The sequence below is a fragment of the Dendronephthya gigantea genome, unplaced genomic scaffold (assembly GCF_004324835.1).
Source record: "Dendronephthya gigantea isolate DGI-Jeju-01 unplaced genomic scaffold, DenGig_1.0 000039F, whole genome shotgun sequence".
NCBI lineage: Eukaryota > Metazoa > Cnidaria > Anthozoa > Malacalcyonacea > Nephtheidae > Dendronephthya > Dendronephthya gigantea.
Genome location: NW_021163049.1, coordinates 1150999 through 1174181, shown reverse-complemented (window position 1 = coordinate 1174181; position 23183 = coordinate 1150999). Strand labels below are relative to the sequence as shown.

General features: G+C 35.3%; 3 pseudogenes; 1 reads left to right on the top strand and 2 right to left on the bottom strand.

Annotated features, from left to right (window-relative positions):
* Positions 1–3137: 3137 nt before the first annotated feature.
* On the top strand, positions 3138–4594 carry LOC114526556 (annotated as a pseudogene).
* Positions 4595–18313: 13719 nt separating this feature from the next.
* On the bottom strand, positions 18314–21118 carry LOC114526555 (annotated as a pseudogene).
* Positions 21119–21564: 446 nt separating this feature from the next.
* On the bottom strand, positions 21565–22961 carry LOC114526554 (annotated as a pseudogene).
* Positions 22962–23183: the final 222 nt, after the last annotated feature.

Sequence of the window (23183 nt, the reverse complement as noted above, 5' to 3'; positions counted from 1 at the left end):
CCCAGTTTATCGGTGACAATGGTTTTACAAGCTTTTAGACTATTCGCCGCGAGACGAGGAGTGCCTTCTCGGTTATTGTCGGACAAGGCGAAGACCTTTAAAGGTGCAGCTCAAGAAGTAAATAAAATTGTTAGGGCCAAAGAGACCCAGCAGTATATGGTAAACAAAGGAGTCACAGGGCAATTCATTATTGAGAAGGTGCTGTGGCAAGGGGGATTCTGGGAATGATTGGTTGGCAGTATGAAGCGTTGCCTGAAGAAAGCAGTGGGACAAGCATTGTCATATTTTGAAGAATTGCGAACTGTATTGATAGAGATCAAAGCCAGGTTGAACAATTGACCTTTGACATATATGTATGATAACAAACAAGGTATTTCATATCCACTTACCCCCTCGTCACTTATCTACGGTCGAACCATTGCCACCACACCAAACGACAAACAGTTTGAAATTAGCAGTATGCATAGATCTCTCACTCTAAGACAGAAATACCATCAACATATACTGAATGAATTCACAAAGCAATGGTGGAGAGAGTATCTCCAAAGTTTAAAGGAGCTGTGTCACCTCGTGCGCATCTTTTCTGCGCATATAGTGTGATGACTATCGAACATATTATTATGCCAAAACATTGCTCATGACATGCATGATTAGTCATGAATCGTAGATATAAAACAAACAGTGAACTATAGACCTTTTTTAATCGGAATCCTCTTTGGAGTATAACCTATATATCGGAGTATTAATCTGAAGCCTAACATTATTGGAGCTATAGCCAAGAGACGTAGAAGCAAAGATGTAAGTTACCGAGTATATTGTGATCTGTTTGCATTATTTTAGCTGTATATAGTCGTAGCAGTCTTAATTAGTCTTATGTATGTAATTGTATTTAGTTTTCACCGACTGTTCAAGTAAAATAAATGTAAGAAAAATCGTAAGTTGGTTGACGCTACGTACTCCAAGCCTGGAGGCACAACATATAGAAACTTGAAAACTACAGCCTGTAGATATCAAGTTTAATATCCAAGATGGCGGCACCATGTGTGGGAGGTAGAAAGGACCGAAAGGAAGAACGCACCAATGTGACAGTGTCGCACGAGGAGATGACATTGGGGTTGTATCACATGTCACTAACAAGGGTAAGAAAAGGCGTTTTTTTTTTCTCTAGGGAGAATATTGATTTCCTTTCAAAAAAGTGCATGCTTTGCGTAACCATAGATATTGCCAATGAGCCAAAATAAACATTGAAATTGCATTTTGAGGTCCGACAACATCGACTCCACTAAAAGCTGTGAGAGACATTGTTGTCCCTGTGGAGTCGCCTATTTTACCACCAATGGCCAGTGACTCAAGCTTTGGTGGACCAAGTATATCACTTGAAAGGTATAAACCTATGGAGTATACTGCTATTAATTATTTGACTTCTCAGTATCAATGAATATTACCTTTCATGTAACAACCTGATAAGATTATTAAGAAAGTCTTATTTATAAAACATTAGTCATAATGTCACACCAAGAGATGAGGATAAGGGAAATACATCTATGTTTACTGATGACGAAGAAGAGTCAGATGATAGCAGTTTGGAGGATATTAGGTATGGTCTTCTGGTATATTCTTCCCAACAATTTTTATGTAAAAAGTCAATGATTTCATAAAACATTTTTTATTTTTCTTGTACAGATCATATGAAATTACACAGCTGGCCATTGAAGACAGAACATGATGAAAGAACTATAGAGAAAGAAAGTGATTCAGAGTAAGAAATATGATGTTGTTCAGTTAGTTTGTTTTCTAATATTTCATATCATGTTTCTTATCCTTTTATTATTCCCTTCATTATCAGTGAAGACAACATGTCTGATTTTGATGACAATGATTTCCTGAATTTGGACCATGATTTGGAAGATAATGATGAGTCTGAAGAAGAAGTCTCGCCAGAAATATCTCACCTGCCACAAGAGATAAAACCCTCAACTATTGGCTATGGACCCCATCGAAAACTGAGTAGGAGGGAGGAGTTGTATGCAATGCCTGAAAAGTACCACAAGTTAATGGAAAAAAAATTGTCTGCTCCCTGGATCTGCTTCTGTCAGTGTTTCAATCCAGATGTCAGATACCTGGGTGCATTGCTCAACTGCACATCAAGTATCACTTTGTTGGTGTTACAGTGATTGTCAATGCAGAGTGTCCTTTGGGACAAAAATTTAGATTCACATCATCACATGTGGTTAATGACATTTTTGCTAATAATCTGCAAGCAGCTGCCTCTATCCTGTTGTCTGGAAGTAATGATGCCAATGTTGAACGGATGGCAAGATTCCTTAATCTGGAGTTTCTCTCTAGCTCGACATTCTAACGGTTCCAACGATTCTATATGATTCCAGAGATAAATGAATGGTGGTCTTGGATGACTATGACTATGAAACCTTTATTTACCCCCAGGGTAATCCCTTCAGTGTCCCAAGGAACACTGTTATCATTGGGAGCCCTGGTAAGTTCATTCATATGTACAATAAAAGAATAAAACTACAAATTATTACAATGATTAATACTTAGCTAATCGTTAAATATATATATATATAAAATTTGTGTCCGTATGCACAAGCCGTTGTTATACATTATTGATTTAAAAAACTATTGTATATGACGGCTCCATTATAATAAAATGATCTTTTGGCAGCTTCTATCCTAACCGCCGGAACTCTAAGAAGGTCACTTTGGCGTGTTCTCCTTGTAATAACGTCTCTATTAAACTTAAAATAATCACAGAGAAACTGTGGAACATTACCATTAATACATTTCTTCACTAGCTTTAATACATGCTTTTTCCTTCGAGACTCTAAAGTGTCCCACTTTAATATACTCAAAGCATTCTCACTTGAATCACACTTTACCACAATTCTTGCAGCTCTTCTCTGCAAATGTTCCAACTTGTCAACATCGGCTTTATTACAACATTCCCAGGCACTGTCACAATACTCCAGAACAGGCATTATAAGAGATTTATATAAGGTCTCAGCTGCATGCGTTGTAAGGTCCTTTCGCAGTCGACCCAGCATCCCCACTCTTTTACCACATTTACCAACGAGATTTTTAACATGCGCACTCCATGTTAATGAATCATCCAATATAAGATGAGAGGAGATATAATAGGCGAGTTTTTTGGAAAGGATGTAGTTGTTGGCGGTGACAGGCAATGTGACTCATCAGGCTTCAATGCCAAGAATATGGGCTATTTCATGGTGGAAGAAGAGTCAAATTATATTCTTGATGTTGAAGTCTTGGATAAGAGACATGTTGGCTTAAAATCCACCAACATGGAAAAAATGGCAGTCATGAGAAGCCTTGATTGTCTAAGGGATGAATTGAAAATCGTGGAACTGGTAACAGATGCTTCCACATCTGTTAAAGCATTACTTGGCATGTTAAAATATTTTCCTTTCATTTTTTTAATGGTTGAAAGATGCATAATGATGATGATTTGCAGCTTCATTAAATGGTAATCTTTTGTCTTAACAAAAGTTATCACAACAAGCATTTTTAGAAGACAGATATTAGCTCTTCTCCAGGTTTTAAAACCTTTAGGTGAAAGAAAGTCACAAAGTGCTATAATAGTTAAATAAAAGTCAATTTATGTTTTATCTTTCACAGAAGCTGAATATCAGGATATGATACATAGCTTGGACGTGTGGCACAAGTCCAAAAGCGTTCAAAAATGCCTTGCCAAGGTTTGTATATCACTTTTGATGTGCACACTTAACTTGCGGTTAGACTGACACAAGTGCAATTGTGCCATTATAATTAGAAAAACTACCTTCAATTTGGATCTCTCTTCAGTTAGGAAATTCAAAAGCAATGGCCAAAATGAAAGACTGGTCACCCCATATAATCAAATATTTTTGGCACTGTTCAAATAGATGTAGGGAGAATGAAGCAACCACTGACAAAGAGGCATTAAAAGTTATGAAGGTATTTTTATTTTAATGCTATGTAGGATTTTTTTGCACATTGATACAGTTCAGCAGAATATTCTTACATATCCCAAATAGTATCTTTAGGACAAATGGATCGGATTATTGCATCACATCTGCAATGATCATCAATGGCTAGGTGGCCAATGTGACCAAGAGGAGGGTCACCATGATGAAACTCTCCCTCAGTTTGATCGATGAGACAAAGATTTTGCTCAACTGCAAAAAGTAATTTTGAACCCAGAATTACTTGCTTCTTTCAAGTATTATACCCAGTTCAGGTAAGGAAGAAAAACTGGTTGAAATAAGCAATCTAGTTTGTGGTTATTTTAATTTATTTTTTATTTCACCTAATAGGCATACTGGTGGTATTGAGTGTGCTAATAGCCTTGGTTTAGTCTACACCCCAAAACGAATGCCCTTCAGGCAAATGAATGCATGCCCTTAATTCAAAGGTTATTACACATTGCGATTTGATTTAGGTATAGAGCATACAAAGCAAGAAGGCAGCTCACTGCAATTGATTCGAATTTCCATATAAATCTTGCACAAGCAACAACAAAAGCTGGTGAAAATTTGGTTACTAGGAAATAAAACCCAAGGACAAGGCAGTGGGATAACAAAGTTGTAAAAGTGACAAAGAGTTATGAATATGTGCCAGTGCTCATTTCAAAAATATTTAGAAGGAGAATTGGTGATAGTGGTGGCGTGACACAACTTGTTGCCCTCAATACAAGTGATCCTGCTTTAAGACCTCCAACAATTGTTCATGTCCCACCTCCTCTTATTAAAGAAATTGTTGAACAAAGGAGCAGATTTACATAGACATGTGTGCAAACAAGTGAACTGCCTGAACTCGCAACTTAGTCTATTGACTGTACATAAATTTATGATATGACCATTTTGATATCTATCTATCTCTCTATCTGTCTGCCTATCTATCTATCTATCTATCTATCTATCTATCTATCTATCTATCTATCTATCTATCTATCTATCTATCTATCTATCTATCTATCTATCTATCGCATCATGATTTGAAACCTATTATTCATTGGGAGGTAGCGAAGAGAAATCCTCTGCATCGTGTCCCAATTGCAAATTTGGTGAACATACTTTGTGGAAATGTTCCTGACAGTATAATCAGAGGTGTTCTGGAGTGTGATGAATTTTATACATGTAAACTTTGCCAGAGAAATCTGGAAGATATTAGCTGCCACTTCATTATGGATTGCTCAAAACTGTGTCGCGACCGAAGTTCAATGTGGGACAATATAACTGACAACCTACCAATCCAAATTGTGTCAAACCTCAAATTTGAACAATATGGACGAACAGGATCTCTTTGAGACTCTAATTGGTGGCACCCATCAACTTTTTAATATGGATCAAACAATTTTAAATAGTTTTATGGTAATTCTGGCAAACAGTATAATTAAACTGTTTAGTAAAGTAACAACATTATTAGAAACGTAAATTAGTTTTACATAATACAGTATATTTTAATATTTTAAAACATTTCTACAATATATTTGAATATTTTAAATCATTTCTACATTTATATCATTATAGTTTAATTCTATTTATTAAATGAACTATTGTAGATAATTTTTAAAAAATTGATATGTAATTTTTATACGTATACTCTTCAGTATTGGAGGCAATAAAGATTATCTATCTATCTATCCGTCCGTCTATCCATCCATCCATCTATCAGTCACAAACCTCTTCGCAAAATGTTCCCACTCCCCTCTGCAGAGCCTTTTATTACAAACTTTTAGTCAAATTTACGTATTAAATATTACTTGCGAAACAAATTACGCAAGCAAGTTTCATCTAATGGGGATGCACGCATTTAGTAACTTGTCGTGCATGCGCATGAAAAAAGTGGGTACACTAAATCATCAGACTAAATATAGTTAATCTATTCCATCTCTTTTATAATACATTTAAATTTGATAATAAACAAAGTATACAGTTTCTAACAGTTAAAATACTAAACTATGAAAACTGGCCAAATATAATTACGTGTATACACAAAATAATCAGATTAGTAAGGAATATAGATTAGAAAAAAAATCTGTTTTTTAATTTTATATAGTAAGGTTATAATGTGAAGTAGTTTGTATAGTGCATGAAAAATTGTTTTAATTTGGTTTTATTGACTTTCAAATGCTTTCAATATTTTATTGCATCAAGTTTATTTTAAAGTGCATGTTGCTTTCTCATTGCATCTCAGATTTTCCATATTTAATCTTATTGTCTTACTGTAATCACACAAAATCACAGATTTAAGAGAAAAAATCTACTGTGAAAGTTAGGTCGCTATTTTTCATATTTGTTGAGTGAAGGTAAAAATAAAACAAAAATGTTATAGCATAAGTTGACTGCAATGTTTTTTTTAAATTGTATACTTTGTTTATCAGAATTTTCTACTTTAGTGAAAGGGAAATCAAATGAGGTATATTCAGTATTTAGGTCATTTTCTGACTAGCTTAATTGGTCAATTAGTTTTCTGTAAAGTTTTACCAACAACAAGCACATTTTTTGGTTTAGTTACTTGTAGTGTTATGTTTGATTGGCTGGAGCTAACTAGTTTTCCAACGGCATACATTTTGGACTTGTGTTTTCTGTTGAAAGCTAGCCTAGCCGGCACCAACAAAACTGGTTCATGCACACCTGTCCATAGAAAAATGAATGTATTTATTATTAATTTGTAAAAATTTTGGAATCAGTTTAAATGCTTACGTTGTAGACAAGAAAGCAATTTATTTTGGGTTTTGGCACAAGCTGCATAAATTAGCATCACGTCATAGCGTGCTACCTTTTCACTATACCACAAAATCACATCAAATGTGGTATAATTGTTTTCATACACCACGGTGATGTCATAACTCCAAAGTTGGGCAGCTACCGAGCGGATATGACAATTTTACCAACAGCTCCTAGCCAATCAAAACTCCTGAATTACTTTCAACAAATGTATGTATATGCCATGTCTCATCTCTTGGTAATTGCTCGTTTGCAATTGACGCCATCTTATATTCTTTATTCTTTGTTGTTTTGTGCCAGATCTCGATAATACAGTAAGATGTTTTAAAAGCAAGCGAAATATAGTAAAATAACTCAACTATTTCCAAGTAAATGGCTTCATCAACCAAAATGGTGGTGCCTAATGACACATACTGTACCTCATGTGCCAGCAAATAATTGAGGCAATAACAGAAGAGGAACCTGGGCAGTACAAAACTGTTTAAAATCACTATCTTTACATCCGCCTGTTCGACGTAGTTGTCAACAACTAACTTCCTGTTAGTTTACGGCAAAGGATTACATTCGCATAATTTAATATTTTTGGCCATATTTTAGTCAAGAAAAAAAGTCAGGGAAAATGTGTGATTTGTGTGGCATGTATTCTCCTATTGCTTCCAAACGCTGTAAGGATACAGCATGTACACACGAATTTGCTGCAAAAATGAAAGATGAAAAATATTGGGATGACATTAGCAACAAGAAAATGACAAATGCAACAGATCAGAGAAAATTGCTTGAATACAGGGTAAGTACATATACGTATAAAACATTGATGTACTAAGCCGTATTAAAATAGAGTTTACAAACATGTCTGTTAGAGTTAAAGCAAATATGTTTTATACCTCAACTGCAAGTCTCATATCTAGTGTAAGTTTCATTTATGAGGGGTTTTTGAGAGATTTTTTTTTGCCTATTGTCAACTGTTTACGTAATTTATGCTAGGATTATAGTCAGAACTATGGTGCAGCTTTATATATCATAATGGCAGACTAATAAATTCAATATTAAATAAGTTTTGAATATGCAAAATAGATTACTTCAAAAGTTTGCGCATTTTATTGTAATTTAAAACATATAGTAATTTAATTGTAGGAAGTACACCGATTGTTTATCAATTGGAAATAGCCGTTTTCCAATTAAGTAGCCTGTAGGGTAACTTTAAGTGCCTATGACACGAACTTTCACCCCAAATGTTTATGGTTGCATTGTAAAGGTCACTTAGAATTACTTAATAAGTTATTTTGCAGAATTTCAGTAACTTGCTTTTTCCTCAAGATATTTGACTTTGTTATTAGGTATTGAGCAAATATTACCGGTGTGACATCACATTGCATAATTACATTTTGAAAACGCAATATTTCACCTTGTACAAATATTTTCAGTTACCAAATATTGCAAGTTACCAAAATTCCATAAAAGAACTTATTAAGTCATTTTAAGTGATCTTTACAATGCAGTCATAAACATTTAGTGTGAAAACATGGAAACATGCACCATCAGGGTAAATTTATTACTGCAAAGCTTTTGATTCGTAATAATATGTTTTTAGTATAACTGCATTGGTGATTACTGAAAATTCTGCACGCTGATTGGTTGCCGTTCAGGAGCCAGTTGTTCGTATGGCGTTTAGCTTAAACGGTGGTTAAGTTCAAAATAGAAAGCCAGTTTATAGATTCATTGAATAACAAAACTAAAAGTTTTAATTGTTAATAGAACAATATAATAGTTACAACAACATACTTAGTGCATTATATTTAAGTTAACTGACTCATGAGACAAATAAGAATGTTAATTAATTTTCACTTTTACAGCGTTTAAGCTAAACGCCGTACGAACAACCGATCCCAGGTGGTTATTACGCGATAATCACAGAGGCGATTTTCAAAACGGTGGCCGAAGCTGTTTTGTCTATTACAGTACCTGTAAATGACAAAGAAATGTGTAATTTTTATTTTTTTCTTCCATAATCACCTATGAAATTATGCTAAAACAATTACTCACCTCAGGCTCGGTGATTATCTTAAATAAGAACCTTGACTTCATTTCGGGATTTTTTCAACGATAATCACCTCGCCCTCGGCGAATAATTGTTAATTATTACCACTAGTGAGAATCCCCGATTACGGATCGAATGCTTTGCAGTGATAAACTTACATGGTGTTTCAACAAACAAAATATTAGTATATGCCTTATCGCCATGCAACCCTACAAAGAACTTATTTTTAGAATTGTTTATTTCTGTTTCGACCTACTATAAAGTACAGTTATCATCATTCATCAGTGAATTGTTATCAATGTATTTTACTTATTGAATATTGTATCAATTTTTACCTCTCTAGGCGGATGTTTTGCATATTCATCATAACTATGATGTGGTAGTTTTTCATTAGAGAAAGCATGCTTGGGGCCACAGCATATTCAGCTATGACACTCCAGGTTTTGCTGAGGATCTTCTGTCCACACAAGCTGGCATTAGTCTTTGTAACGTCAAGAATAGAGATGTGTACGATTAGAGTATGGTGGTTTGACGTGTATGTTGAAGAATGGAAAGTTTTGTAAGAATATATATATGTAAAAAAATTACAACATGGGCAGGCGTGTTGTATCAGATGATACAAACTCAAGTCGAAGACGAGTGTTTGTATCTCTGACACAACACGCCTGCCCATGTTGTATATTTCTTAAGACACGAATACATCTAGCTAACCAAGTGTTCCAAAGCTTTGTGGCAGAAAAAGCAAAGCTTCGTTGATGACATTCTTTTTTGACAGATGGCAATGACATTTTTAAATTCGCATTGCGTAGTCTAATATATGAATTTAAAGGTTTCACTATACAGCACAACAGTACAGCTAGCTATGTGTACATAGCCATAGGCTAAAAATTTATTGTAAAAACATTTTTGTATATGTGTTATTCCTAACTAAACGTACTAATGGTGTTGTAGCCTGCGATTGTCTGCCCGTGCATCGATGCAAGCGTTGATACAGCCCAAAATTATTTTTACTGTAAGAAAAAAGCTTGAAGTAACCATGATGCAGGTGTCTTCTCAGTCTAAGTCTACATAGTCTTCCCAGTTATAGGAGGATTATAAATTAGCTAGTTTCTTCTTGGTAACCTTAGATTTCAAATTGTCAAAAGAAACTGTTACAATTGCACCCTGTTTTATTTATTATTTTGCCTCTTTTTTGTTTATTTTAGAAACTTGTATGTCAAGTCAAGAACCGCGATCATCGACAACAGAAGCAACAGCATCAACCACAGTATAAATATACATATATATATATATATTGAGGGGATTACCCTATTATTGAGGGGATTACCTTATATTACAAAAGAGTTTTATTGTTTAGGGAACACTCATACCGAGGGGGTATGAAGATGTTAAGGGGGCACCAAAATATTTTCAGGCATTAAGGGGGGGGGGGCTCTGAAAGTTTTCTGTATATACAGAAGCGGAATATAAATATTTCAATGTTTTGGTGAGGCGGGGCCTCATCATGATCATTTATCATGACCCTACTAAAAGGTGTGTATATGAGACTCTGAAAACGCTGTTTCTGATTAACCATGGCGTGGCGCCTGTAATGAAGTCACTAACCTAAACAAATTTCTCAACTGCCCTTCTGACTGTGGAAGAAAAGTGTGTCCTTGCCAACTACTCTTATTTTAATGCTGAGCATAAAAATACCTCAACTCCTTGGTCCTTGGGTTCTGATTTCTGGGCGGCATTTAAATTTTGAAGTATCTTTTGGAGGGGATCGTCGAAAATATTGCGATAACTCCAACAGGGCCCCGAAAAAATATACCCCTTTTTGAAGACATCTTCATCCCCCCAGCATAGTAAATAAACAAATTAAAACTGGTTGCTAAATTAAAATTGGTTTTGCGAATTGCCAATTTTAGTTTCGTTGAAAAAATTATAGATTGACTGGTTTAATGTGACGCATTTGTACTAGCTGGCCTCTATTATCGACTGATTTCAGATAAAATACTCCCTTGCATGAACTTAAAAAACGCATTCATCACTCAGATCTCTAATGTACTCTTTTAAAGTTTGTCTTAAAAATTAATAGCGTTGTTTTCGTTATTCCGCGTTCTATTGTTAATGAAATGCGACAAAACTGTCACTGTAATTATGTAGGTATGATAAATTTTAACACCCATAGAGAAAAATCCTGATTTGGCAAGTTTCAGCTTTGTTTTCGGAATACAAAGTAAAGTCCCATTATTCCTCGTGACTTTTTCATGCACCTTAAGAGTAAAGTAATCTGCAAAATGTTCATTAGTTTCCCCTAACATACATTTTTTAACAATCAACACAGTGTGTTTATAAATTTCGTTTAGGATACTAGGTTTTTTCTCCCCAAGAATCCTTTCCACCCTTCGATCTATAGATTCGAGCATTGTTAGTTGAGTATTGGAATAGTTAAGGTTTACAGTGCAGTTGAATAAAGCTGTTGGTAAAATTATTCCCTAATAGATCTTCCCCAGACTTTTCCGAGTTAAGCACGGCTTCAAGGAAGAAAGTAACCGTAACTTTGACGATAATTTCTTATAAGTTTTTCTAAAATTTTCAGCCATTTTTAATGTTTTGTCTAGGGTAGTTCCAAGATATGTGTATGTAGTCGTTGAATTAATTTTTGTATCTTGGTAACGTAGGTCTAGTTCATCTGGACAACTGCTTAGTCTTTTCGCTGTACCAAATAGCATTGACTCGGTTTTGTTCTTCTTTAAATTAATAATTAGTTCATTGTCCGTAAAATATTTATTTAAATTCTTTAAATCAGCGTTTAGCTTGCTCTCGATGACGGAAAATGATGGGTCTGCCACATAAAGAACCGTATCATCAGCAAATAATATAACACTCGAATGAGTGAGATTTTCTTCCAGGTCATTAAAATATAATAGGAATAATACTGGTCCCAGGATTGATCCTTGCGGCACACCACATGTTAAGGGGAATTCATCTGACAATGTGTTTTTGTAATTACACACTTGCTTTCGTTGAAATAAGTAGTCAGAAAACCATTTATATTCTAAACCCACAATACCATAACTTTCGAGTTTCGCTAGTAATATACTATGGGATAGTGTGTCGAAAGCTTTGGAAAGATCAACAAATATTGCCCCTACAAGATTCCCCGTATCCGCTTTCTTTCGAATGTTGTCGGTGAACAAAACCGTTGCATGTTCTGTAGATCTCTTTTTACGGTAGCCAAATTGATATTTAGATAACAAGTGATTGCTTTCCAGTTCTAAGATTTTGGATAAGATCGGCAACACTGAAACAGGTCGATAGTTGTCGAACAGTGATGTTGATCCACTCTTGTGGATAGGCGTCGCTTTGGCAATTTTCCACTCTGAGGGCACTACACCAGTACGTAAAGACAAGTTTATAATATACGATAATGGCTTCGCCAATTCACTTGCTGCATCCTTCAACATACCAGGTGGAATATTATCATGTCCAGCAGATTTTCCTCGTTTAAAAGCCATTAGCTGCTTCTCAACAAAGATTTTGCTCACATAGGTAAATTTAAACTGTTTATTTGTTCTCACTTTTGCCTGTACAGGTGGTTTTCCCCAGATGAAATTTCTTAATGGCAATGACTTTTGTTTTAATTTAAAAGCCATTGTTGAGAAGAATTCGCAAAATTTGTTCGCAACTGATTTTACATCTATTTTGTTGGCTTCATCCAAACTAGTTTGTTTTGAATTTGCTTTTGGGAATATGTTCTTTATTACTATCCAAAACTTTTTAGGATTATTGCATGTTTCATCTTGAAGATTTTGATGATATTCATACTTGGCTTGTTTTACAGCGTTGTTGCATCGGTTTTTTGACTGTTTATAGGCTTTCCAGTCAATATCGCTATTTGTTTTCCTTGCCTTCCGAAGAAGCTTATCACGAATGTTCATTTGATTCTTCAGTTCAGACAAGAGTACGGACAAAAACGACCTTTGACCCGCTTCTCTATAATTGGAGCATGTTTATTTATGTTTCGCAAATAGCAGATCTCTCATAAATGCCCACGCTTCATTTACACTTTGTATCAGGTAAAGCTTGTGCCAATCTTCTGCATTTATATCCTTACAAAATTCAGTCGGGTTGTAATATGAATAATTTCGTATTTTGATTGATTTTGCCTTATACTTTCCATAATTTAACTTGCGCACACAACCCACACAGTCATGATCACTTAACGATAATGGCACCACTTCCCATTCAGCAATGTTCTGTTCGTCAAAATAATGTCGATCAGCGTACTAGACTCTGCAGTAACTCTTGTGGGGCTATCAATAATCTGCTTAAAACCAGCGGTATTTATGATATCTTTCATTTCCTGGTGATCAGGCTTTTTAACATAATTTATGTTCATATCTCCCACGAGTATCGTCTCCATTTTAAGGTCATTTACAGTTAATAGCATACTTTTAAAAAGTTTGTTGAAGTCTTTCAGATGATAAGGTGACGAGTCAGGTGGGCGATAAATACAGCCAACTAGGAAACTTTTCGCCTTTGCTGGAAAAATCTGTATCCAAATACACTTGAGCTTCTCCGATTCTATATCAGGTCGCTTTTTCCATTGCAGTCTGTTTGATATATATGCCGCTACTCCCCCATGTAGTCCATTAGATCTATTCTTTTTCACAAAGTGGTACCTCGGGATTCGATAAAGCTCAACGTTGTCAAACTCACTGTTTTCAACTATGTGTGTTTCAGATAGAGTATATATATCAATACCCTTTCCTTGTTCAAACACAGTGGATAGATTCGCCATTTTATGAAATAAACCCTGTATATATATCAATGTTACTTATCTGAAATACATGTTCATAGGGGATTGAATATTTCAACTATAACTTATCTTAAATGAAAATCAAACACCAAAACCTTTTTAGGATAACCGGCAGTAAGTGACTCAGACATACCAAACACAGCAAAACAAACCTGGCACGACCACGAGTGGGTTTTTGCATGCATAACAGAAAGTGCTGGTTGCATCAACTGCGCAGTTTGGTTATCATGTTTTCGAAGCCATGGCGAATATTTGCAAACAACATCATACCAAAAAAACCGGACATGCAGCGGTATAAAGTAAGTTGTTTGCAAATAATGGGCATATCCATAAACTTCACCAAACTTCATGTTAACAGAACGCTGTGCAATACCGTGTCTGCAACCAGCAATTTCCAGTCCAGTTTCATCCAGCTTCGTTTTCTTCTTCAAAATATTCTTGGCAGCTCTCCAACTTGTGTCTCCACATGTATTTGTAGTTACATCGTGTGCACTTTGCTATAAAACACAGCACAATTTAATAAGCAACGAAACCACATACAATTGCATATGTATATTACAATGGCCCCATTTGTACTGTACAATGACATACCCTTTTTTCATTTCCGTACACTTTTTCTAGGTGTTCAGTTACTTTCTTATCGGATGCAACAAACTTTTCGTCATAGTAACATTCCTTTTTCTCCTACAGTTGGGATGTAAGAAAAAATGTGTGATAATCAAATTGATATTATATTTAAGTACTATTGAAAACATTAATATTGACTGGTTATTAACATGACTTCCCAATCCTCTCTTTCTTTTGTACGTTTGCTTTAAGGTATACACACAGTAGCCTAATCACACTATACATTTACAGTACTGTAACATTTATAGTATAGCCATAAATAATTATCACATCTATTCTCATACCCTCCAGCTGAGTGATATCTGTATAACTTCATGTTTCCGTTGATATGCATGGAATGCCGGTCTAAATGACATGGCAGGCAAGCCATCCAGTCTTTGTGCATCAACATATCGAGCTCATGTTGACAGTATTTCCATTCACGAAAAGACCGGGAAACGTGGAAACATTGATAGGACCAGGCTGAATATACATAGAGTACAGTACATAATCATTCATACAAACAGTATATACAATTTTAGTCATGCAAGCCAGCCATAAATGCTGTCCATTCTGCCGGTAACTGATGACTTAAGGTACCTCAAAAAGGGTTTTTTGTGAATGGAACATTTACGATTTTAAAAAATTATTATTTATTTTCAGGAAGCTATGTATATGTATATGTATGTGTATATGTATGTATATATATGTATATATATATATATATATATATATATATATATATATATATATGTACATGTACATGTACATGTACATGTATATGTATATGTATATGTATATGTATATGTATATGTATATGTATATGTATATGTATATGTATATGTATATGTATATGTATATGTATATGTATATGTATATGTATATGTATATGTATATGTATATGTATTAGTATGTATATATGTATATATATATATATATATATATATATATATATATATATATATATATATATATATAATTTTTTTAGCATAATAATTGTTATGAAACTTGTCTGTACAGTCCAGCATTTTGTCACTTGATTTGCAGTTAGGACACACCAAATAGTTAAAATGAAACCATATGTCTATATAAAGAGAAATCAAATTAAAATCTCAAGTACTATTTAATGTAGAACATGAGCAGCAGAGTTTTATCAGATATAAAGATAGTCGGGGGAAAGAAAGATTTTTAGGTCTAATAAAACACACACTGCAGATGTTTTAATTGCTAATGATTTTTAAAACTTTGCGTGTTTTCCTTAATGCATTATTAAGTGTTAGTAAGTGACGTGGAAACACTGTAAAAACATGGTGGTAAATCACACTTATTGCCACAATTGTGGATAATTAGCAAGCGGAAAGTACTGTGTTAATTGCAGAACAGGTATGTCACCTTTTTATAATTAATAAATTTATACAACAATAAAAGAAAATGAATGGTTTCTTTAGAGATGTTCGAATTTTTTGTTTGTGTATTTTCTATTTTTGTCAACAGAGAAGCCCCCCCCCCCCCGAAACCTCAAAGTTACATCAAATTGATCAAAGTATATGTTTTCTCCCGAAATTAAAAATATATACTTCAATATTCTTACAGAAACACTGAAGACAACCACTAGTTCATCATCAACCAGTTCATCATCGAGTAGTTTAATTGCATGCAAGTCATTTTCTGAATACAAAAAATTAAAAGGAACTGAATGGAATAAAAAAGCCAAAGTAAAAAAGAACGACAAAGCAGAAGATGTTGTGATTTTCATAGGACTGATTCAGTGGAAAGAACATTAATTAAAACCTGCCCGTGGTAAGAGAGTGGCTCTAAAAATTTCAAATAAAGCGCCATATGCAGAGGTAAAAGAAAAGGGAATTGATAAGTGGAAGGCCTACCACAGAAATGAATTTGATGAAGATGAAGAATATACTCTGGTTTATCAAGATGAAAAAGAAGCCCTGTTTTTGCCAGGGACAAAAGAGTTTTTTACTGCAAAGAGTTACAAGGAGGAAAGTGGTAAAGATTACAAGAGGATAACCTTGTATCTTTGCAGCAAAGATGATCTAAGAAAGAGTGAGAACTTTGACCAGGATATTGAAAGTGATGATGCTATGCAGGACCAGCTGAAAAAATGGCTAAATCTCAAGTTGAGCAGGATGAAATCTTTGCTAGAGAACTGCAACTTCAATCGTTCAATCATGACAGTGATGATACAGTATACATTGATGATGATAGCGAGGCAAAAATCATTCGTAAGGATGAAGCAGTTGTGCCACAGCCTAATGCAGATTACATTAATACACAAGTGGTTGTATTACCAGATGAAAGTAAAAGCAAAAAAGAATCTGAAAAAAGCATGCAACACCAAAGTATATTGAATATTGTTCAAGAAATGGCAAATCAAGTTGACCAGTTCGAACAGTTTTTTTTTGTTATCAGAAGGGGAAGCAACTTGCTGCGGCAACTGACCATATGGCAAAGGGAAGCAAAAAAGAAAAGTCCCAGGCATCAACTAATGGTACATTTTGCAGGAGAATATGGATTTGACAATGGTGCTCTGGCCAAGGAATTTCTTACATCTGTGGTAAATGAAATAGGAAAGAACATTTTCCCAAATGGAAGCCCCGTAAATTCCATGCTCGATGTACACAACGGTACTTTCTACACATGTGGTCAAATTATAGCCGTAAGCATTGCTAAGGGGGGACCTCCTCCATGTTTCCTTGAAGATTGTGTTTACAAAATGCTAATTGATGGTAATGTTGACCTGAGTTCTCTAAACATTTAACAGCATTTGACTTCTAACGAGCAAGAGTTACTTAAAGCAATCCAAAATGATCCTAAAGGCTTTCAAGACGTTATACTAGAACATGGGTACACCAGGATTATTGATGAAGATCATATTGATGATATTACTGGTACTGTGATTGTGAGCATCATCAGTAAAAGATTACTATATCTTAACGAATTTAGGAAAGGTCTCGATCTTTACAGTTTACCAGCCTTGACGCATGCTAATAGTGATCTGTAAAAAGACTGTTTGAGAGGGAAAGAGTGAAAACCAGCAGATGCCAATTATGTATTATCTTGCTTAAAACCCTGTTATTCAGAAGAGGGAAGCTCATGACGAGCGGTTGAAGAGGAAATGGTTGACCACTTCCAAGATTTACTGATAAGTTTAGAAGATGACCAAGTAACAGGATACACAGAAGCTCTCACATGGAACGATGGAGAGGACAGTATTGAAACTACAAAGGAAGATTGTGATGCAATAGATCCATGCATTTATCAATCAGCAGATCTCACACCTGCAGGTGTGCTTGGTTGGTTAACTGGCCAAAAACACATACCAATTAATGGAGATAATCTCAATATCAATGTTAACTTTGATCATGACTGTATGGAGCGTAATAACTTGCACACACTCTCCTTTCCTGTTGTGGGAGCATGTGGGCAAGATATCACCTTGCCTGATGCTCAATGAAAACAAGTGACAAATTTAAACATGTTTTCTTGATTGGCTACTGCAAAAGTCAACAATTTGGGAGAAGATGGAGCAGAACATTTAAACAGCTCAACTAATTTTATATTTATATACTTATTTAGATTTTTTCGTTGAATGATATCAGACATTTGGTTTGACACTTCACTGAGTACAATTCTTCCATGTTGAATTTGTCTTTTCATATTAAATTATGCATTGGTAAAATCTATTGTTATGGCAAACCCATAATCTTAGATGATGTTTCTGTTTCTTGCTGGATATGCTGTATGATCTCTAAAAAGGCATCTGGCTAATGCTACAAAATATTACTGAAATATTTATATTAAAATACTGTTTAGTCTATATACATGTGATTAATGGTTTGCTATTTTTTTTCAACCTTTGTGATGGCAGTGAGCAAAGGAAGATTACTTATACAAAGCTCACTGGATGCTTATACACTGAACTGATCACCTTAATTTCTAATCTTCATTGTGTTGCTCTTTTCATAAAATGAAATGTTTAAATTTTGCCAGCATGTATATATTATTTATCTTGTTACATTGTATATAAATAGTTTCAGTTTGGTATGTACAGTTTTTTTTAATGTGGTATTTTTTTCATCTGTGAAAGAAAACATGCTTTCAAACTCGGTTGGCATGTTGTAGGATGACATTATAGAGTTCAAGTGCCCCCCTCCAATCTGTTGGTTTATCACATGATAATGACTGTAGAACATAGTTAAAGTATTCTTGATATATATTCTCTTCTTGAATTTCTACAATATGTGAACGGGCATAATGAATTTCAGCTTGTAGAACTGGCAATAAAAGATTGTTGATACCTCCACTTAGCTCAGGTAGGTAATATAAGGAGTCTGGTCGACCTTTAACAGTATCATTTCGAGATCCCCTAATGTAATGAGTGTTCCACTGTTCTTTGACATCATTTAAGACCTGTTGTATAAGGTCAAACAAACCAAAGACATTCCATATGTAATTTTGATGCAATATCCACCACTCTTTGTTCTATTAGGTATTTGAAAAAATTTATCTACCAACCTGAGCATGACTTTTTAAATACCCCCCACCATGCTTCAATTCTTTGGTTCCTAGGTGAGGGAACATAACAATGGCTATCTGCATCATCTCTGAAAAAAGCTTGAGTGGCAGCCATTGTTCCGTTTTCAGTTCCTAAATCAGTAACCAAGTCTACAGGGCACCCACCGAATTCTTCAACAGCCTTAAGAAAAAAGGATGCTATGGTTGTCAGGCTGATTGTTTTATCTGGTTACATATAGCCACAGTATCTTTCTGCTCCAACCATCTATGCAAGCATGGATCGGAAAGCCATAAGCCTTCAACTTGTCATACCCATCAGCATGCCACGTGTAATTTGGACCTAGGTTCCTGTACTCTCTTCTTTTAAGACCATGTGCTCTTCTTTCTTCGACTCCTTCGGGATCAATTTCTCGCAGAGTCTCCTGGACAACAACTCGGAGCACTCATAATCCTTTCAACTGTAGTTTATGCCACACTGATCTATATCCTTGAGAGCTTCCATGGCCATCAATTATATTTTATATAGCCTCCCTCACTTGGGCAATATCGTATTCTGCCTGCCTCCTCCGAAGTCCGTAGCTTTTTATTCGCCTCTTCAATGTTCTAATACTTAATTCAATGAAATGATTTTTCTTTAAAAATCTTCTTATTTCTTCATAATTGAAACCCCTGAAAAAGTGATAGCGTATAATATCTTTTGCATCAAACTGTTCATTGTCATGTTAACCGTCGTCGACAAGTTCGGCCATGTTGAGTTTGTATTTGACTATTTGAAGTTTTTTTTAACCTTGTCCCATGGTCCCAGGGACTATTTTTATAACGCAGAAAAACGCCCTGGTAGAACGTTCCAGTGCTTCCACTACAAAAGTTCAAAAGTTATAATGCCATATTTATGCACAACCTCGTTCCCAGGGTATTCGCTCTGCCCACACTTGAGCGACGTACCCTGGTATGAGCATATCTATGGATATGAGCTGATGACGTATTACCCATAGAGATTATAAATAACACTACAGGAGGCATCGAGGTGAAATTGGGGAGCACGCTAATGTTCATTCATTCACAATGTCCAAGGCCAAAATAAGTCGTTTTAAACGAGATTTTTTTATTTCTAAATGGTTTTTGCCTTAAAATATCATTTCAGGATGTCCAAGGTGGTAAAGCCAGCTCAAAAAACACTGTTTTTCCTCAAAAACCGGCAAAGTGACCTCAAACAACAAATGGAAATTTTTTAATACAGATTTCAGTTGTTGCTAACGTGGTTGCTAAGGAGGCATCAATGTGGCCAATAGGCGCTTGGCTTAGCATCCGGGACTTGTATTTGCCCCCCAGTAGCGCGCTCCCTTTTTCGACTGATGTTTCTGATACCAATGCCCCCTCTAGTGTTATTTATAATCTCTATGGTATTACCCAGATTTTGGGTAAAATCGAGTAATGTTAATTAAGGCAGAGCGAATACCCTGGGAACGAGGTTGATTTATGCATCAATGTTGACTTGGGCCAAAATCCTAGAGGGACATATTTGCCGCCAAGATCATAGGCAGCCCAATTATGTATGCATGTTTATATAGTTTACTATATATATTATATATAAGGTAGGCAACCCTACGAGCTCTGACGAAGTATACGATGTGAACAATTGAAAAATATACGCACAAACGCTGATGAAAACTAAAAAAAATGTTAAAAAACAAAACAATGACAGTTTTCCTCAATTCTCATCAAAAAATTTTGTTCAAATAGAGTGGATAAGTGCAAAAATATAGCATTAAAGCATTTGCTGCCAAAATTTCTTGTCTCAATGCAGGATGCCAAAAGTGCAGGTATTCATAATTTTTTTTAAATACAACACGCAATATGATTGGGCAGAATGTTTTTCTATACTTTTCTGCCCAGTCATATTGCGTGTTGTATTTAAAAAAAAATGACGAATACCGGCACCCTTGGTATCCTGCATTGAGACAAGAAATTTTGGCAGCAAATGCTTTAAAAATTGCCTATATTTTCGCACTTATCCACTGTATTTGAACAATATTTTTTAAAGAGAATTGAGGAAAACTAGCATTGTTTTATTTTTTAAAATTCTTTTTTAGTTTTCATCAGCGTTTGTGTGTATATTTTTCAATTGTTTACATCATATACTTCGTCAGAGCTCGTAAAGTTGCCAACCTTATATAAATATATATAGCATATAAATATGCATACATAATTGGGCTGCCTATGCCAAGATGGTTGACTTGGATCTTTGCAATCATTGCATCTTAGAACAATGTTGCCTTCTTCACACTTATGGCAAACTTCATCTTTGTTTGGAATTTTACAGTGGCCAAGAACATCTTCAAAAAGGTTGGGTCTGCAATATTTCCAGCTTGTTTCAAGGTTATCCATCTGTAAGCTCCAATTCCGTTTGATATTAACTTGCTTTTTCAAATTCCATTGCTTTATAAGCTGTTTAGCTTCATCAATTACCCTCTCTATTTCCTCTAAACAAACAAGCAAACTTCCCGCCAATATGTTTTTGCTACTCGAGGATATGAGCTGATATATATATATATATATATATATATATATATATAATATAATATCTATAATATAGATTATATATATATATATATATATATATATATATATATTTAACAATTAGATTACGAGCTCGAGATTTCTATGAGGTGATAGTTGATGAGGGCGAAGCCCGAAGTTTACGACAAACAAGTCGTAAACAATCAGCCATGCCAGAATTTATCAAGGAAAACTTATAAAAAAGTGAAACTGGCTTGGGTATAACTATATAAATCATTCAAAGAAGAAATCCTTGCATTTTGGTGTAACGCTTTTCAACGATAGTTGTTGATGATTGAAACTGAGCAGTTGTTGAAAGTGTATGGCTGTGTTTGGTTGAAGTAGTTTGGATGAATATTTTGAACACTTCGGTTTGACACTGATGTCTTTTTGTCAAAATATTGGATTGCCAATTCACCATCGCCAGGACTTGCCGAGTTCTGAAGAGTGGAGGCTTCGTCTTTGTTGTCTTCGTTAATAAAACAGCTTAATATGTTGGACATATTTTCTTTCTGGCGAAAGGACGGGCGAACGCTGTAAGACTCGATCGATTGGTCTGACTTATGACCGGTAACAGATTTTATGTGCCTTGCCTCGACATTACTGTCCGAAAGAACGGTAACAGATGTTGCACGGACACAGTGGTTGGTCAGATACGGCTCGATTCCTGCATTCCTGCAACATCGCTTCACCAACTCGCGCTTGACAATATCAAACCTCGTCAATATCTGGATTAAATTTCACAGATGCTGGACTTGGTCGCTGAAAAAGACTTTCTACGTTCGGGTTGAGGTGTTTCAGATAGTTTTCCAGTGTTTTTACGGGACAGCGAAGAGAATCTGGGGTTTCAAACATTTTCCCATCTGACTCGTCAGCACTGTCATAGAGACCTCCTTGATGATTTTTGGTCGCCAACATTGTTCCAGGTAGGTCCTTTCGAAGTTCGTAGTACTTTCGTTTGCCTGGAGTTTCCCAAAGAACTAGCATTTGCTTCAACAGTTTTCTCGCCCCTTTTTCCAAAGTATAGTATAACGTAAAACCATGCAGTTCGGAGTAGAGACGGGTTTGTTGTTTCAGCTTTGCCGAGTTGCCCAGTCTTGAAAAGTTGTTGTAGTTGCTCTTTCGTTATGGGATTTTTATGGGTTACCGAACTTATTTTCCCCTCCTTCATCATATTGACACAAATAGAGTTGAGTGTTTTATTTGCCAAACTGAACTCCGGGTGTCCAACTATCGACCAAGGTTTGTTGTTTGGTTGTTGTCTCAGGTAGCGGTCGAGTGCTGCTCGAATAGCTTTTAGCGAAGAAACTTTAAAACACGTCCCATTTTTCTGCCGAACACAGGCATAAAACAGCTGCAGACATTTATTTAGCTCTGCTTTCGACTGCTCCTCGATAGGAGTGCTGAACTTGTCTTGACTTGCAAACCATTCTTAAGGAAAAAGGTTGTTTTTGGTTTACTTAATTTGTTGTTTTTGTATTTGTTGACATCGTTATTAAAATGCGAACGACTCAACCTCAATGCATGTTTAGTTAATTTAATTGAACTTTTTACCTTTAAATATCTTGACCCCGTATTTTGTGGCAGCTTTAGTCTTCTCTGGAATTGCCTTCTCAAGTAAACAATCAAGTTCATCCTCAGAAACCTCAGAAAAACGCGAGCCGGAGGCCATTTTTTTAAAAAATACGCCAGAAATACGACTGTTTCGCTACTCGCTATGAATCAACAATTAGATAGCGAGTAGAGTAGCCAATCAAATTTCAGCATTTGCAATAGTATGCTAGTATGATTCTACTAAATATATATATATATATATAAAGATAAGATAAAATAAACTTGGTTTACTTCATAAGATTTTATTCACTACAAACTTGTTTCGTTTGACAAGTAACGC